The sequence below is a fragment of the Phyllobates terribilis genome, unplaced genomic scaffold (genome assembly GCF_046119375.1).
Source record: "Phyllobates terribilis strain yellow unplaced genomic scaffold, ASM4611937v1 Scaffold_94__1_contigs__length_6153435, whole genome shotgun sequence".
Classification (NCBI taxonomy): domain Eukaryota; kingdom Metazoa; phylum Chordata; class Amphibia; order Anura; family Dendrobatidae; genus Phyllobates; species Phyllobates terribilis.
In genome coordinates this window covers 689,616-707,654 of record NW_027362854.1, presented here as the reverse complement: position 1 = coordinate 707,654, position 18,039 = coordinate 689,616, and the positions used below count along the sequence as shown (strand labels likewise).

Here is an 18,039-nt window from a genome sequence, read left to right as displayed (position 1 = left end):
ATGTGTGGTGACAAGGTGATCGCCTCTCGTTGCCCAGGGACTAATCCGACTCCCTAATAGCAGCAGGGGGGTTTAGCTCCACCGATAAGTGTAGCGATCCCCCCAGGCCAAGGAGTCGGGTACCCCAAGCGCCTCCCAGCCAAGACCAAGGCAAAAACCGCTAGATCACTGCACTTGATCTTAGCCAAAAGGCCGAGAAGCGATAACCAGAATTGGTTTCAAACTACGGAGCCACCCAAGGATCCTGAAAAGTCCATTTGTGGAGATGAGCTCCTGGACTCCCGTTAAGAAGACATGTTGTCAACCTCTAGATCCCTTACATGCCTGCACTTTTCGGCTTGCTGCTGCTGCAATCCACGCGTTTTAGATCTGCATAACTCCACCTCTTTAAACACAGCACCTTCACCCCCTGCTGTTCCCACCCGCCTCAACACCGTTGGAAGGGAGGAGAACCAATTAAGGCGGGGGGTGGGGTGGAACGAGCAGCTGTCTACCCTTAGCAGGAGGGCTCCTGATTACATACCTCTCCTGCTGCTGCTGCTGCTGGCTGTCCAGCAGCAGACTGAAGGTGGCTGCTGCTGTGCACAGGTATATAAAGGCTCAGAGCCTATTATGACACGCGCAGCCAGCGTTCCATTGCCACATTCCATCTACTGCAGGCAGGATACCTGGCTGGCTGAATGTCGCTGAGAAGCTCACAGAGACCGCCATAAGCAACAGTTTAACAGAATGCCACAGACTAATCAACCAAACTTTTTGGGTTGGGTTCTCTTTTATAGTCTGCAGGCATTAAATGAAAGAAGTCAGTGTTCCAGCAGAAGGAGACAACGTTTCAGAAAAGGCATTGTAGCAAACCAAAAAAGAAATTTTAAGCGCAGCAGAGTAACCAGCGCACATACCTGTTAGCTCAGGTGAGTTTAAAAGGCTGCTGTTGATAACAAGGGCATTTGCTAAATAGATGGTGTGTGTGCAACAATATACTGAAAGGTCAATTATATTGTGCAGCTTATCTCACCACCTGTAGTTATTTAGGTGAAAGCTCCAAAATGCTTGCCTAATATGTCTGTTTATCCAAAAGGAAGTAAAAAGGGAGAGCTAGAAAGATAGCATTGCATCACATTACATGGCAATGCAATGCACAGTTGCTGAAGTTGAACCAAAATGAGCTTGTAATCTGGCTTCTGCAACTTTGAACATGAAAAATCCAATGAGGAAAAGAAAAGCAAAGCCAAAGAGTCCATCCCAAAATCCGACAAACAAGCAAAATGAACAAAAAACATTGAATTCAATTCTTTCTGATTTTAGAAACTGCATTAAAGAAGGGGTGCACCGGTCCTGGAGATACTGCAATACCAGGTCAATGCGTGGAGTGGACAGAGCAAGCTCTTTTTCCATCTCCCTGTTCTAAAAATCCATTTAATATATGGTCCCCAGATAGGGGACGTATCAGATATTAAACTGATAAGAACAGATACTACACTTGATCTTAGCCAAAAGGCCGAGAAGCGATAACCAGAATTGGTTTCAAACTACGGAGCCACCCAAGGATCCTGAAAAGTCCATTTGTGGAGATGAGCTCCTGGACTCCCGTTAAGAAGACATGTTGTCAACCTCTAGATCCCTTACATGCCTGCACTTTTCGGCTTGCTGCTGCTGCAATCCACGCGTTTTAGATCTGCATAACTCCACCTCTTTAAACACAGCACCTTCACCCCCTGCTGTTCCCACCCGCCTCAACACCGTTGGAAGGGAGGAGAACCAATTAAGGCGGGGGGTGGGGTGGAACGAGCAGCTGTCTACCCTTAGCAGGAGGGCTCCTGATTACATACCTCTCCTGCTGCTGCTGCTGCTGGCTGTCCAGCAGCAGACTGAAGGTGGCTGCTGCTGTACACAGGTATATAAAGGCTCAGAGCCTATTATGACACGCGCAGCCAGCGTTCCATTGCCACATTCCATCTACTGCAGGCAGGATACCTGGCTGGCTGAATGTCGCTGAGAAGCTCACAGAGACCGCCATAAGCAACAGTTTAACAGAATGCCACAGACTAATCAACCAAACTTTTTGGGTTGGGTTCTCTTTTATAGTCTGCAGGCATTAAATGAAAGAAGTCAGTGTTCCAGCAGAAGGAGAAAACGTTTCAGAAAAGGCATTGTAGCAAACCAAAAAAGAAATTTTAAGCGCAGCAGAGTAACCAGCGCACATACCTGTTAGCTCAGGTGAGTTTAAAAGGCTGCTGTTGATAACAAGGGCATTTGCTAAATAGATGCTGTGTGTGCAACAATATACTGAAAGGTCAATTATATTGTGCAGCTTATCTCACCACCTGTAGTTATTTAGGTGAAAGCTCCAAAATGCTTGCCTAATATGTCTGTTTATCCAAAAGGAAGTAAAAAGGGAGAGCTAGAAAGATAGCATTGCATCACATTACATGGCAATGCAATGCACAGTTGCTGAAGTTGAACCAAAATGAGCTTGTAATCTGGCTTCTGCAACTTTGAACATGAAAAATCCAATGAGGATAAGAAAAGCAAAGCCAAAGAGTCCATCCCAAAATCCGACAAACAAGCAAAATGAACAAAAAACATTGAATTCAATTCTTTCTGATTTTAGAAACTGCATTAAAGAAGGGGTGCACCGGTCCTGGAGATACTGCAATACCAGGTCAATGCGTGGAGTGGACAGAGCAAGCTCTTTTTCCATCTCCCTGTTCTAAAAATCCATTTAATATATGGTCCCCAGATAGGGGACGTATCAGATATTAAACTGATAAGAACAGATACTACACTTGATCTTAGCCAAAAGGCCGAGAAGCGATAACCAGAATTGGTTTCAAACTACGGAGCCACCCAAGGATCCTGAAAAGTCCATTTGTGGAGATGAGCTCCTGGACTCCCGTTAAGAAGACATGTTGTCAACCTCTAGATCCCTTACATGCCTGCACTTTTCGGCTTGCTGCTGCTGCAATCCACGCGTTTTAGATCTGCATAACTCCACCTCTTTAAACACAGCACCTTCACCCCCTGCTGTTCCCACCCGCCTCAACACCGTTGGAAGGGAGGAGAACCAATTAAGGCGGGGGGTGGGGTGGAACGAGCAGCTGTCTACCCTTAGCAGGAGGGCTCCTGATTACATACCTCTCCTGCTGCTGCTGCTGCTGGCTGTCCAGGAGCAGACTGAAGGTGGCTGCTGCTGTGCACAGGTATATAAAGGCTCAGAGCCTATTATGACACGCGCAGCCAGCGTTCCATTGCCACATTCCATCTACTGCAGGCAGGATACCTGGCTGGCTGAATGTCGCTGAGAAGCTCACAGAGACCGCCATAAGCAACAGTTTAACAGAATGCCACAGACTAATCAACCAAACTTTTTGGGTTGGGTTCTCTTTTATAGTCTGCAGGCATTAAATGAAAGAAGTCAGTGTTCCAGCAGAAGGAGACAACGTTTCAGAAAAGGCATTGTAGCAAACCAAAAAAGAAATTTTAAGCGCAGCAGAGTAACCAGCGCACATACCTGTTAGCTCAGGTGAGTTTAAAAGGCTGCTGTTGATAACAAGGGCATTTGCTAAATAGATGGTGTGTGTGCAACAATATACTGAAAGGTCAATTATATTGTGCAGCTTATCTCACCACCTGTAGTTATTTAGGTGAAAGCTCCAAAATGCTTGCCTAATATGTCTGTTTATCCAAAAGGAAGTAAAAAGGGAGAGCTAGAAAGATAGCATTGCATCACATTACATGGCAATGCAATGCACAGTTGCTGAAGTTGAACCAAAATGAGCTTGTAATCTGGCTTCTGCAACTTTGAACATGAAAAATCCAATGAGGAGAAGAAAAGCAAAGCCAAAGAGTCCATCCCAAAATCCGACAAACAAGCAAAATGAACAAAAAACATTGAATTCAATTCTTTCTGATTTTAGAAACTGCATTAAAGAAGGGGTGCACCGGTCCTGGAGATACTGCAATACCAGGTCAATGCGTGGAGTGGACAGAGCAAGCTCTTTTTCCATCTCCCTGTTCTAAAAATCCATTTAATATATGGTCCCCAGATAGGGGACGTATCAGATATTAAACTGATAAGAACAGATACTACACTTGATCTTAGCCAAAAGGCCGAGAAGCGATAACCAGAATTGGTTTCAAACTACGGAGCCACCCAAGGATCCTGAAAAGTCCATTTGTGGAGATGAGCTCCTGGACTCCCGTTAAGAAGACATGTTGTCAACCTCTAGATCCCTTACATGCCTGCACTTTTCGGCTTGCTGCTGCTGCAATCCACGCGTTTTAGATCTGCATAACTCCACCTCTTTAAACACAGCACCTTCACCCCCTGCTGTTCCCACCCGCCTCAACACCGTTGGAAGGGAGGAGAACCAATTAAGGCGGGGGGTGGGGTGGAACGAGCAGCTGTCTACCCTTAGCAGGAGGGCTCCTGATTACATACCTCTCCTGCTGCTGCTGCTGCTGCTGCTGGCTGTCCAGCAGCAGACTGAAGGTGGCTGCTGCTGTGCACAGGTATATAAAGGCTCAGAGCCTATTATGACACGCGCAGCCAGCGTTCCATTGCCACATTCCATCTACTGCAGGCAGGATACCTGGCTGGCTGAATGTCGCTGAGAAGCTCACAGAGACCGCCATAAGCAACAGTTTAACAGAATGCCACAGACTAATCAACCAAACTTTTTGGGTTGGGTTCTCTTTTATAGTCTGCAGGCATTAAATGAAAGAAGTCAGTGTTCCAGCAGAAGGAGACAACGTTTCAGAAAAGGCATTGTAGCAAACCAAAAAAGAAATTTTAAGCGCAGCAGAGTAACCAGCGCACATACCTGTTAGCTCAGGTGAGTTTAAAAGGCTGCTGTTGATAACAAGGGCATTTGCTAAATAGATGGTGTGTGTGCAACAATATACTGAAAGGTCAATTATATTGTGCAGCTTATCTCACCACCTGTAGTTATTTAGGTGAAAGCTCCAAAATGCTTGCCTAATATGTCTGTTTATCCAAAAGGAAGTAAAAAGGGAGAGCTAGAAAGATAGCATTGCATCACATTACATGGCAATGCAATGCACAGTTGCTGAAGTTGAACCAAAATGAGCTTGTAATCTGGCTTCTGCAACTTTGAACATGAAAAATCCAATGAGGAGAAGAAAAGCAAAGCCAAAGAGTCCATCCCAAAATCCGACAAACAAGCAAAATGAACAAAAAACATTGAATTCAATTCTTTCTGATTTTAGAAACTGCATTAAAGAAGGGGTGCACCGGTCCTGGAGATACTGCAATACCAGGTCAATGCGTGGAGTGGACAGAGCAAGCTCTTTTTCCATCTCCCTGTTCTAAAAATCCATTTAATATATGGTCCCCAGATAGGGGACGTATCAGATATTAAACTGATAAGAACAGATACTACACTTGATCTTAGCCAAAAGGCCGAGAAGCGATAACCAGAATTGGTTTCAAACTACGGAGCCACCCAAGGATCCTGAAAAGTCCATTTGTGGAGATGAGCTCCTGGACTCCCGTTAAGAAGACATGTTGTCAACCTCTAGATCCCTTACATGCCTGCACTTTTCGGCTTGCTGCTGCTGCAATCCACGCGTTTTAGATCTGCATAACTCCACCTCTTTAAACACAGCACCTTCACCCCCTGCTGTTCCCACCCGCCTCAACACCGTTGGAAGGGAGGTGAACCAATTAAGGCGGGGGGTGGGGTGGAACGAGCAGCTGTCTACCCTTAGCAGGAGGGCTCCTGATTACATACCTCTCCTGTTGCTGCTGCTGCTGGCTGTCCAGCAGCAGACTGAAGGTGGCTGCTGCTGTGCACAGGTATATAAAGGCTCAGAGCCTATTATGACACGCGCAGCCAGCGTTCCATTGCCACATTCCATCTACTGCAGGCAGGATACCTGGCTGGCTGAATGTCGCTGAGAAGCTCACAGAGACCGCCATAAGCAACAGTTTAACAGAATGCCACAGACTAATCAACCAAACTTTTTGGGTTGGGTTCTCTTTTATAGTCTGCAGGCATTAAATGAAAGAAGTCAGTGTTCCAGCAGAAGGAGACAACGTTTCAGAAAAGGCATTGTAGCAAACCAAAAAAGAAATTTTAAGCGCAGCAGAGTAACCAGCGCACATACCTGTTAGCTCAGGTGAGTTTAAAAGGCTGCTGTTGATAACAAGGGCATTTGCTAAATAGATGGTGTGTGTGCAACAATATACTGAAAGGTCAATTATATTGTGCAGCTTATCTCACCACCTGTAGTTATTTAGGTGAAAGCTCCAAAATGCTTGCCTAATATGTCTGTTTATCCAAAAGGAAGTAAAAAGGGAGAGCTAGAAAGATAGCATTGCATCACATTACATGGCAATGCAATGCACAGTTGCTGAAGTTGAACCAAAATGAGCTTGTAATCTGGCTTCTGCAACTTTGAACATGAAAAATCCAATGAGGAGAAGAAAAGCAAAGCCAAAGAGTCCATCCCAAAATCCGACAAACAAGCAAAATGAACAAAAAACATTGAATTCAATTCTTTCTGATTTTAGAAACTGCATTAAAGAAGGGGTGCACCGGTCCTGGAGATACTGCAATACCAGGTCAATGCGTGGAGTGGACAGAGCAAGCTCTTTTTCCATCTCCCTGTTCTAAAAATCCATTTAATATATGGTCCCCAGATAGGGGACGTATCAGATATTAAACTGATAAGAACAGATACTACACTTGATCTTAGCCAAAAGGCCGAGAAGCGATAACCAGAATTGGTTTCAAACTACGGAGCCACCCAAGGATCCTGAAAAGTCCATTTGTGGAGATGAGCTCCTGGACTCCCGTTAAGAAGACATGTTGTCAACCTCTAGATCCCTTACATGCCTGCACTTTTCGGCTTGCTGCTGCTGCAATCCACGCGTTTTAGATCTGCATAACTCCACCTCTTTAAACACAGCACCTTCACCCCCTGCTGTTCCCACCCGCCTCAACACCGTTGGAAGGGAGGAGAACCAATTAAGGCGGGGGGTGGGGTGGAACGAGCAGCTGTCTACCCTTAGCAGGAGGGCTCCTGATTACATACCTCTCCTGCTGCTGCTGCTGCTGGCTGTCCAGCAGCAGACTGAAGGTGGCTGCTGCTGTGCACAGGTATATAAAGGCTCAGAGCCTATTATGACACGCGCAGCCAGCGTTCCATTGCCACATTCCATCTACTGCAGGCAGGATACCTGGCTGGCTGAATGTCGCTGAGAAGCTCACAGAGACCGCCATAAGCAACAGTTTAACAGAATGCCACAGACTAATCAACCAAACTTTTTGGGTTGGGTTCTCTTTTATAGTCTGCAGGCATTAAATGAAAGAAGTCAGTGTTCCAGCAGAAGGAGACAACGTTTCAGAAAAGGCATTGTAGCAAACCAAAAAAGAAATTTTAAGCGCAGCAGAGTAACCAGCGCACATACCTGTTAGCTCAGGTGAGTTTAAAAGGCTGCTGTTGATAACAAGGGCATTTGCTAAATAGATGGTGTGTGTGCAACAATATACTGAAAGGTCAATTATATTGTGCAGCTTATCTCACCACCTGTAGTTATTTAGGTGAAAGCTCCAAAATGCTTGCCTAATATGTCTGTTTATCCAAAAGGAAGTAAAAAGGGAGAGCTAGAAAGATAGCATTGCATCACATTACATGGCAATGCAATGCACAGTTGCTGATGTTGAACCAAAATGAGCTTGTAATCTGGCTTCTGCAACTTTGAACATGAAAAATCCAATGAGGAGAAGAAAAGCAAAGCCAAAGAGTCCATCCCAAAATCCGACAAACAAGCAAAATGAACAAAAAACATTGAATTCAATTCTTTCTGATTTTAGAAACTGCATTAAAGAAGGGGTGCACCGGTCCTGGAGATACTGCAATACCAGGTCAATGCGTGGAGTGGACAGAGCAAGCTCTTTTTCCATCTCCCTGTTCTAAAAATCCATTTAATATATGGTCCCCAGATAGGGGACGTATCAGATATTAAACTGATAAGAACAGATACTACACTTGATCTTAGCCAAAAGGCCGAGAAGCGATAACCAGAATTGGTTTCAAACTACGGAGCCACCCAAGGATCCTGAAAAGTCCATTTGTGGAGATGAGCTCCTGGACTCCCGTTAAGAAGACATGTTGTCAACCTCTAGATCCCTTACATGCCTGCACTTTTCGGCTTGCTGCTGCTGCAATCCACGCGTTTTAGATCTGCATAACTCCACCTCTTTAAACACAGCACCTTCACCCCCTGCTGTTCCCACCCGCCTCAACACCGTTGGAAGGGAGGAGAACCAATTAAGGCGGGGGGTGGGGTGGAACGAGCAGCTGTCTACCCTTAGCAGGAGGGCTCCTGATTACATACCTCTCCTGCTGCTGCTGCTGCTGGCTGTCCAGCAGCAGACTGAAGGTGGCTGCTGCTGTGCACAGGTATATAAAGGCTCAGAGCCTATTATGACACGCGCAGCCAGCGTTCCATTGCCACATTCCATCTACTGCAGGCAGGATACCTGGCTGGCTGAATGTCGCTGAGAAGCTCACAGAGACCGCCATAAGCAACAGTTTAACAGAATGCCACAGACTAATCAACCAAACTTTTTGGGTTGGGTTCTCTTTTATAGTCTGCAGGCATTAAATGAAAGAAGTCAGTGTTCCAGCAGAAGGAGACAACGTTTCAGAAAAGGCATTGTAGCAAACCAAAAAAGAAATTTTAAGCGCAGCAGAGTAACCAGCGCACATACCTGTTAGCTCAGGTGAGTTTAAAAGGCTGCTGTTGATAACAAGGGCATTTGCTAAATAGATGGTGTGTGTGCAACAATATACTGAAAGGTCAATTATATTGTGCAGCTTATCTCACCACCTGTAGTTATTTAGGTGAAAGCTCCAAAATGCTTGCCTAATATGTCTGTTTATCCAAAAGGAAGTAAAAAGGGAGAGCTAGAAAGATAGCATTGCATCACATTACATGGCAATGCAATGCACAGTTGCTGAAGTTGAACCAAAATGAGCTTGTAATCTGGCTTCTGCAACTTTGAACATGAAAAATCCAATGAGGAGAAGAAAAGCAAAGCCAAAGAGTCCATCCCAAAATCCGACAAACAAGCAAAATGAACAAAAAACATTGAATTCAATTCTTTCTGATTTTAGAAACTGCATTAAAGAAGGGGTGCACCGGTCCTGGAGATACTGCAATACCAGGTCAATGCGTGGAGTGGACAGAGCAAGCTCTTTTTCCATCTCCCTGTTCTAAAAATCCATTTAATATATGGTCCCCAGATAGGGGACGTATCAGATATTAAACTGATAAGAACAGATAAGGTTTCAACGCAATTTTATTGATTCAAAAGTATATTTACAAAGGTTTTAAAAAAGAACATTTATAACATTACAATAAAATGATAAAACATGATAATAATCAATTCAAGTTTTTTGTAAAAACACAATTTACCATCATAAAACCATTGTAACAATTAAGAAAATCATAATTACAGATGTACTTGGGTTTATTTAATTACCACTAATTGTGTTCCATAATTGTACACACCACATAGAAGCCGCTTCTTTTGCTCCATACAGTTTTTTATCTCTGAGATAGTAAATATACATTTCACTTAAAGCAATTTTTATACAGTCTGTTGAATCAATATGATCATGTTTGAAGAGTAAAATATTTCTAACTTTCCACATGGCATTTTTAAAACAATTAATAATAATCCAGGCAACTCGGAATTGTTTAAAATTTGGACACTTAAAAAGACCATAAAAGACATAAAAGTGATTAAAATCTTTCAGGCCACATGCCCATTTTAAAAGTGGGCCTACCTTTCTCCAAACCTCCTGTGCAAAAGGACAATTCCAAAAGAGATGCAATACAGACTCACTTTCCCCGCATATATCTCTTGGACATTTGGCTCTCGCCACCAGCCCCCGCCTATGTTGAAACTCACGGGTAGGGAGGCACTGGTGGACGATAGCCCAGGCAAGGTCCTTGTGTACATTTGCAAGATATTTCCCGTACACATTTCGCCACACCGTTTTGGACCTTGCCTGTGAAAAATTGGAGACAGGAATTGTGTCCTCAGAGTGTCTGCAAGCAATAGATACCTTCCTTTGGTCCCCCAATATATCAGGCTCCAATTCCTGGAGACCTAAAAGTCTGACCGTTTTCTCAAGTATCACATACTGTTTAGGCAGGCACAGGAGCACAGGAGAACTTAAAGGTAGGCTAAACCACCTTTTAAAAATCATTCCTGCTGCATATTTTAAAAAATAACTAAAAATGCCATCAGATTTAAAAACCTTAAAACAGAAGCAGAAATACTTTATATGGAAAAAGGTAAAAAAATTGGGTACATCTTTACCTCCATTAGATTTACATTTGTACATCAGATCTCTTTTTAACTTTTCCATTTTTGAACCCCATAAAAACATAAAAACAATTCTTGTTACTTTCTTGATTTGTAAATTGGAAGGGGGAAACACCATTGCAACATACAACATAATGGGAATTAAAACGGCTTTAATAATTAAAATTTTACCTTCCATACTAAGGTTCCTTAAATTCCACAATGAGATCTTTTTTTCAATTTTATCCATTGCAGAGTCCCAGTTAGGGTCCCCCTCATTGTCTTGGTTAAAAATAATTCCTAAAATTTTTATGTGATTTTTCTGTATCACTATCCCAGGGGTCAAAGAGGAGTCCCATCCCCCCACATTAAAACAGTCACATTTATCTATATTTAATTTAAAACCTGAGGCTTCACAGAAAAATTGTGTGTTTCTCAATACCCTCCTCAGAGATGTGGAATCTGGACATAGTATGGTAACATCATCCATGTAACTTAGGGCTTTAAGTTGCATACCCCTACTCCCGGGAATAGGTACCCCTTTAATTACTTTATCTTTTCTCAGTATGGTTAATAGTGGTTCCATAACACAGATAAAGAGCAGTGGTGAGAGAGGGCACCCTTGTTTCACCCCTGATAATAGAGGAACCCCCTTCGTTAAAAACCCATTTACAGAAATTTGACTAAAACAAGAATGATATAAAAGCATAATGCGGGTTAAAATTTTCTCTGGAAACGCCATTTTTTTAAGAACCATAAAAAGAAATTCATGCGATACCCTGTCAAAAGCTTTTTCAAAGTCTAAGGATAAAATAGCAAGGTTTTGACTTCTCTCTTTTGAATACCATATGGTATCCCTAATTATGTTGAGGGACTCAGCTATGGTTCTTCCGGGAACACCACATACCTGGTTAGGGTGAATTAATTTGGCTATAAAGGGTTTTAAACGGACTGCAATAAGTTTAGCTAAAATTTTATAATCAAGGTTTAAAAGCGTAATAGGCCGCCAGTTTTTAAGTTGGCTCCTATCCCCTTTTTTATATATTAAAGATACCAGACCTCTCCTCCAAGATGGGGGTAATTTATTAGTATTAAAAGCTTCTTTAAACAATAAAAACATATCGTTCTTTAAAATTCCCCAAAAAGTCAGATAAAACTCAATCGGTAGACCGTCTTCCCCAGGGGCTTTCCCACTGGAGAAACTTTTAAAAATCTGTAAAAGTTCCTCACTGGTGAGATCCCTAGATAAAATACCCTGGTCTAAAATATCTAACTTAAAATCAAGGGAATTAATAGCATACTCTAAAAAGGATGGATCTATAACTTTAGTGTTAAAAAGAAGTTGATAAAAATTAAAAGCTTTTCCTAACATACCCTTAATATCATTTTCACCTTCAAGATTTAGGATTGCATCCCTCCTCCCCATTACCTTTTTGAAGAAGAATCGGGAGCATTTCTCTCCTTCCTCCAGGTGCTGTACATGGGAGTTAAAAATTATTTGTTTTCCTTTTTCATTAAGAGCATTTTTTATTTCAGACTTAAGATTTGCAATATCATCATCCACATCAATACCAACTTCTTTTAGTTTAAAGAGTACTTGTAATCTCATATTAAAAACATAAAACCACTGCTTTTTCTTTTTTGCTTTCATTTTCCCTGCCTTAATAAAAAATAATTTAATCTTAGGTTTAATGCTCTCCCACCAATCCAGCATCGAGGCGCGGGGGTCTCTCTTTGATTGCCAGCACTGGTAGGCCTGCACAAACCTCTTTTGAATATCAATATCCTCTAGGAGAGTTGTATTTAATCTCCATGGGCCTCTTGAGGTATTTTGTTCCCCTGCTAACTCTAAAAACACAGATAAAACTTTATGATCAGAGAATAAATTAGATAAAAGAAAACATTTACAAGGTTTAAAGGCAGTAGAAGCAAATATGAAATCAATTCTAGAAGAAACTCTTCCATTGGACCATGTAACACCTGGATCCGCCGGCAAGAGCTCCTTCCAGCAGTCCTGTAATCTAAAATCATCAATTAAACTTTTCAACAAATAGGAGGTACGGTCTTTACGATTCACATCCCCACCCTGCCGGGATTCCCCATCACGTAAACAATTAAAATCTCCTCCCACTAGCAGGGGGGTTGACCCAACACAAAATAATGGCAATATTTCAAGTAAATCCGCCCTTTCCTGCTTCCCAGGAGGAGCGTACACATTTAATAAACGTAAAGAAAGTCCATTAAAAACAAGATGTATTAAAATAGCTCTGCCAGGTATAATTTCAGTCACAGATTGAATGATGGTAGAATGTCCACGGCAAAGTAGTCCAACTCCGGCAGCACGACAGTCATTAGCACCGGACCACACAGAAGCGCCCAGTTTCCAGTCTTCTTTTAAGTCCTTATAATTTAAATTACTCTGTATACCACATTCTTGTAGAAAGCAGAAATCAAAGTCCAATGTCTCTAAATAAGAAAATAAAGCAGCCCTACGTGTAGGGCTCTTTAGGGACCTCACATTTAGTGAGGAGATTTTAAGAGGAACAGACATTAAGAAGAATCAGGATCTGAAGATGGGAAGAAGTCAATACATGGCACCTCCTCCTCCGCATCTCCAGGGGTCAGGATTTGTTTAATATTACCGGGATCTGAAGCAGGCAAAAAGGCATCATCCACTTTTGGCTCCTCATCTGGACCTCGACATCCGTGTTTTCTTTGGATATCAGGTTGCTTTACGTCCTCCCGTTGCCTTTTCAGAGGCTGGGAGCTGTCCATCTTTTCCAAGTCCTGTGCATCTGCAGTCCTCATGGCGGTCTGGTCTATGGAACGGGTGTCATCCCTCTGGGTCGTCTTGTCCTCTGGTCTGGTCACGGAACTACTGCGACTTCTGGTTCGAGGACCAGGGCTCGACTGGGTCTTAGCCGGGTCCTTTTTACTTCGCGCCCTAGAGGTCTCTCTTTCCGACACACTGGTTGATCGATTAAGGAGCGTACCCTTTTTGCCCTTACTCAAGATCACCGATGATGGTGTGGCGAATCTGGGTGCTTGCTTAATCGGGGTACTAGAGGTCTCCTCAGTTCCACATAATGCCGGTGGTGCATTCATGCTGGATGAGGACCCTTCCTCTTGACTCTGAGATACGGCAACATCTAGAGCCAGAACATCGATCAATTCCACAGAGAGCGAACCCTCGGTTAATCTTATGGAGCCCCTATGACCGTCCTTCTGTGGAACTACCAGCGGGCCCTCTGGCGGAGCCGTTGAAGGATTTGGTCCGGACCCGTCAGCGTGCGCCAACCCAGGTCCAGGGGCAGGTGTAGTAATACTCCCTCCGAAGTATTCTTGGATAGTCAGTTGACCTGACTTAAACATGTCATATGTTTTTGACTTTTTGCTCGGACAATTCCTGAAGGCGTGACCTGCCTTCCCACATAGGTTACATACGATCTCAGAGTCACACGTAGCGGAGGTGTGCCCACTCTTACCGCACTTGTTGCAAAAGACTACATGAGCCCTTGTACAATTTTCTCGTGTATGCCCATATTCATGACAATTCCGGCATTGAAGGGGCATTCCTGGGTAGCGTAGGAATCCCCTGACATTACCAATGGCAAAATTAGCAGGCGGGTGGTGAAGACCACCAATGCCGCTCTGATCTGGATGGAACTTCACCAGGTATTTCCTCTTCCCATTCCAGAAGCGCTGGGAGTTGAGGATATCATGTGAGAAGCGCACTGACTTGCAGTAACGCTTCAAAAAGGTTTCGATATCGCCCTCAGAGACGAATGGGCTGTACATGAAGATCACCAAGGGTACTTCCTCTTCACCGTACAGGAAGTCAAAGCTCAGCCCGTTCAGTCTCTCATCGTCCTTGTCCGCAACCATCAGTGCTGCATGGATATTATCACAGCATGATTTAGCCATAAAGGAAATGGTATATCGCCCACGGAATTCCTGATCGTAAAGACACAGGATCTTATCTCGCTCCAGGTGGAAGAACCCAAAAAGAATCTCATGCACGATGTACTGCAGATTCTTCTCATGGCGCTGGCATTCATCCACCATGATTCTAATGGACTGTCGCAGTGGAGTCTCCCCCACCGCAAATCCAAAAGAAAAAGGCATTTTCGGCCCTCAGGGACTAAGCCCTCCCCCAATAGTAACAAGGGAATGAATCCCACAAAAGCAGGAACAAACCCAAGACCGAGGGAGGGGTACCCCAAGAACTTACACAGCCCACTAAGCGATAAAGCTCAGCAAAGGAAAACGCCCTTATTTCCTCGGGTCGCCCCGAAGACAAGACGCGATCGCTCCCCGTTGTCCGGGGACTAAGCCGACCTGCCAATAGCTGCAAGGGGGTGAAGCTCCCTCCGTTAAGAGAGAGCGATCCCCCAAGGCCAACAAGTCGGGTACCCCAGGCACCTCCTAGCCGAGACCAAGGCAGCAACCGTTAGATCACTGCACCTGATCCTAGCCAAAAGGCCGAGAAGCGATAACCAGAATTGGTTTCAAACTACGGAGCCACCCAAGGATCCTGAAAAGTCCATTTGTGGAGATGAGCTCCTGGACTCCCGTTAAGAAGACATGTTGTCAACCTCTAGATCCCTTACATGCCTGCACTTTTCGGCTTGCTGCTGCTGCAATCCACGCGTTTTAGATCTGCATAACTCCACCTCTTTAAACACAGCACCTTCACCCCCTGCTGTTCCCACCCGCCTCAACACCGTTGGAAGGGAGGAGAACCAATTAAGGCGGGGGGTGGGGTGGAACGAGCAGCTGTCTACCCTTAGCAGGAGGGCTCCTGATTACATACCTCTCCTGCTGCTGCTGCTGCTGGCTGTCCAGCAGCAGACTGAAGGTGGCTGCTGCTGTGCACAGGTATATAAAGGCTCAGAGCCTATTATGACACGCGCAGCCAGCGTTCCATTGCCACATTCCATCTACTGCAGGCAGGATACCTGGCTGGCTGAATGTCGCTGAGAAGCTCACAGAGACCGCCATAAGCAACAGTTTAACAGAATGCCACAGACTAATCAACCAAACTTTTTGGGTTGGGTTCTCTTTTATAGTCTGCAGGCATTAAATGAAAGAAGTCAGTGTTCCAGCAGAAGGAGACAACGTTTCAGAAAAGGCATTGTAGCAAACCAAAAAAGAAATTTTAAGCGCAGCAGAGTAACCAGCGCACATACCTGTTAGCTCAGGTGAGTTTAAAAGGCTGCTGTTGATAACAAGGGCATTTGCTAAATAGATGGTGTGTGTGCAACAATATACTGAAAGGTCAATTATATTGTGCAGCTTATCTCACCACCTGTAGTTATTTAGGTGAAAGCTCCAAAATGCTTGCCTAATATGTCTGTTTATCCAAAAGGAAGTAAAAAGGGAGAGCTAGAAAGATAGCATTGCATCACATTACATGGCAATGCAATGCACAGTTGCTGAAGTTGAACCAAAATGAGCTTGTAATCTGGCTTCTGCAACTTTGAACATGAAAAATCCAATGAGGAGAAGAAAAGCAAAGCCAAAGAGTCCATCCCAAAATCCGACAAACAAGCAAAATGAACAAAAAACATTGAATTCAATTCTTTCTGATTTTAGAAACTGCATTAAAGAAGGGGTGCACCGGTCCTGGAGATACTGCAATACCAGGTCAATGCGTGGAGTGGACAGAGCAAGCTCTTTTTCCATCTCCCTGTTCTAAAAATCCATTTAATATATGGTCCCCAGATAGGGGACGTATCAGATATTAAACTGATAAGAACAGATTTTTTTTTTTTTTTTTTTTTTTTTTTTTTTTTTTTTTTTTCTCCTCAGACGAGGAAATTCCACAGTCTATGGAAACCAGACAAAGGAAAATTCCATCAAAACAGCTGCGTCAAATCCAATACGCAATTTGCTGTCCCCATCATCATCGGAAATATTTATTTCATATTTCAAAACAACAATAACAAAAATCAAGAGGTACTAACAATATATCTCCACTTTTTAACTTTCCATATTCCCTCCGCATCCACTTCCCCTCTCCTCTTTTTGTCCCATAGGAAACACACATACATCTTCCCCAAAATCACCTTCACACTATCCTTTACAGCAATTTCCTTCCTTTTAAACACATACACATTCCTCACATCCCATAACACTTCCTTTATACCTGCAAGCATCAACCACAAGACTCTTTCCTTCGTCCCATCACATATTCCCAAACCAAACATAAACAACTCAAAAGACAACAAATTCACACCACACAATTCTTTACACAAAGGCCCCATTCTCCCAATCACATCTCTAGCATACTGGCAATTCCAAAAAACATGCAACACACTTTCCCTTCCACCACAGCCATTTCTTGGACACATTTCACTCCTCACCAAACCTCTATTCCTCTGAAACTCTCTCACAGGTAATACTCCATGTAAAGACTGCCACACAACTTCACTCTGTTTGTTGGTCATACCACTCATCCGCACTTTCTTCCAAACCTTCTGCACATCACCACCCCTAACCATATTTATTCCACATTCTACCTCTCTACATTCAATCATCCTATACACAGCCTTCTTATTCTCCAGCAATCTCACATCTGCATCACACAGTTCATACCTCACCAAAAACTTATAAACCCACACATACCATACAGGCACCTCAAAAGCAATCGGACATCGCAAATCCCTTTCTTGCCACTTTAAACGAAACAAATACGCTCCAAATAAATACCTACACATAGATGAAAACTTTCCATCCGCCCTAATCACTTTCAAAACAAACACAACGATATTCACACCAAAAAACACGTCCAAATTCGGAAAACCCAAACCACCTTTTTCCACTCTTTTAACCAAAATTTCTCTCCTAGCTCTCTCCATTTTCGAGTTCCACAAAAAAACAAATAAAATTCTATTCAAGCTTCTCATACACATATATCCTGGTGGAAATACTACCGCAATATATAAAAATATTGGCAACACCACACTCTTAACAATTAAAATCTTCCCAAAAAAGGATAAACTCCTCAATTTCCAAAAATTCAACTTCTGCTCAACTTTTCCTTTCGCATCATCCCAACTTTCTTTCCCATCCAAACTCTCTGAAAACTTCACACCCAAAACTTTAATAGGTCCATTCACTACATTCACACCTACATCCCTACTTAAACTTCCGCCTCCAAAACCCTTACACTCACTCTTTTCCCAATTCACTTTAAACGCAGATGCACCACAAAAAATAGACACTAACAACTTCACCCGCCTCACCGAACATTCAGAATCACATAATACACACACGTCATCCATATAACCACTCACCTTCCATTCTTTTCCTCCACCTCCCGGCACTTGCACACCACGAATTACCTTATCTTTCCTCAGCATACACAACAATGGCTCAATTGCACAAATAAATGCTACAGGGGACAAAGGACACCCCTGTCGCACACCCGAAAACACATTCACTTTCCTACCCACATACCCATTCATTAAAACACAGCTATAAACACCCGCATACAAACTTCTCACTCGCCCAACAAAATCAGCCGGAAAACCCATTTTTAACAACACTCTGAACAAAAAACCATGCGACAACCTATCATAAGCCTTTTCAAAATCCAAACTTAACAAAAATACACTCTTCTTACGACCCATGCAATCCCATAGACAATCTCTTAACATACACACACACTCATGAATCCGCCTCCCAGGTA

General features: G+C 43.4%; 7 non-coding genes and 1 pseudogene across 7 annotated transcripts; all 8 read right to left on the bottom strand.

The window, feature by feature from the left end:
- Positions 1–1,319: 1,319 nt before the first annotated feature.
- On the bottom strand, positions 1,320–1,510 carry LOC141198179 (U2 spliceosomal RNA). The gene has a single exon (XR_012270139.1). It is a non-coding gene; the product is annotated as a U2 spliceosomal RNA (small nuclear RNA).
- Positions 1,511–2,625: 1,115 nt separating this feature from the next.
- On the bottom strand, positions 2,626–2,816 carry LOC141198177 (U2 spliceosomal RNA). The gene has a single exon (XR_012270137.1). It is a non-coding gene; the product is annotated as a U2 spliceosomal RNA (small nuclear RNA).
- A 1,115-nt stretch (positions 2,817–3,931) lies between these two features.
- On the bottom strand, positions 3,932–4,122 carry LOC141198176 (U2 spliceosomal RNA). Its single transcript, XR_012270136.1, has one exon. It is a non-coding gene; the product is annotated as a U2 spliceosomal RNA (small nuclear RNA).
- Positions 4,123–5,243: 1,121 nt separating this feature from the next.
- On the bottom strand, positions 5,244–5,434 carry LOC141198175 (U2 spliceosomal RNA). The gene has a single exon (XR_012270135.1). It is a non-coding gene; the product is annotated as a U2 spliceosomal RNA (small nuclear RNA).
- Positions 5,435–6,549: 1,115 nt separating this feature from the next.
- LOC141198174 (U2 spliceosomal RNA) lies at positions 6,550–6,740 on the bottom strand. Its single transcript, XR_012270134.1, has one exon. It is a non-coding gene; the product is annotated as a U2 spliceosomal RNA (small nuclear RNA).
- A 1,115-nt stretch (positions 6,741–7,855) lies between these two features.
- On the bottom strand, positions 7,856–8,046 carry LOC141198173 (U2 spliceosomal RNA). Its single transcript, XR_012270133.1, has one exon. It is a non-coding gene; the product is annotated as a U2 spliceosomal RNA (small nuclear RNA).
- A 1,115-nt stretch (positions 8,047–9,161) lies between these two features.
- On the bottom strand, positions 9,162–9,350 carry LOC141197897 (U2 spliceosomal RNA). The gene has a single exon (XR_012269918.1). It is a non-coding gene; the product is annotated as a U2 spliceosomal RNA (small nuclear RNA).
- A 6,605-nt stretch (positions 9,351–15,955) lies between these two features.
- Positions 15,956–16,198, bottom strand: LOC141197970 (U2 spliceosomal RNA; annotated as a pseudogene).
- Positions 16,199–18,039: the final 1,841 nt, after the last annotated feature.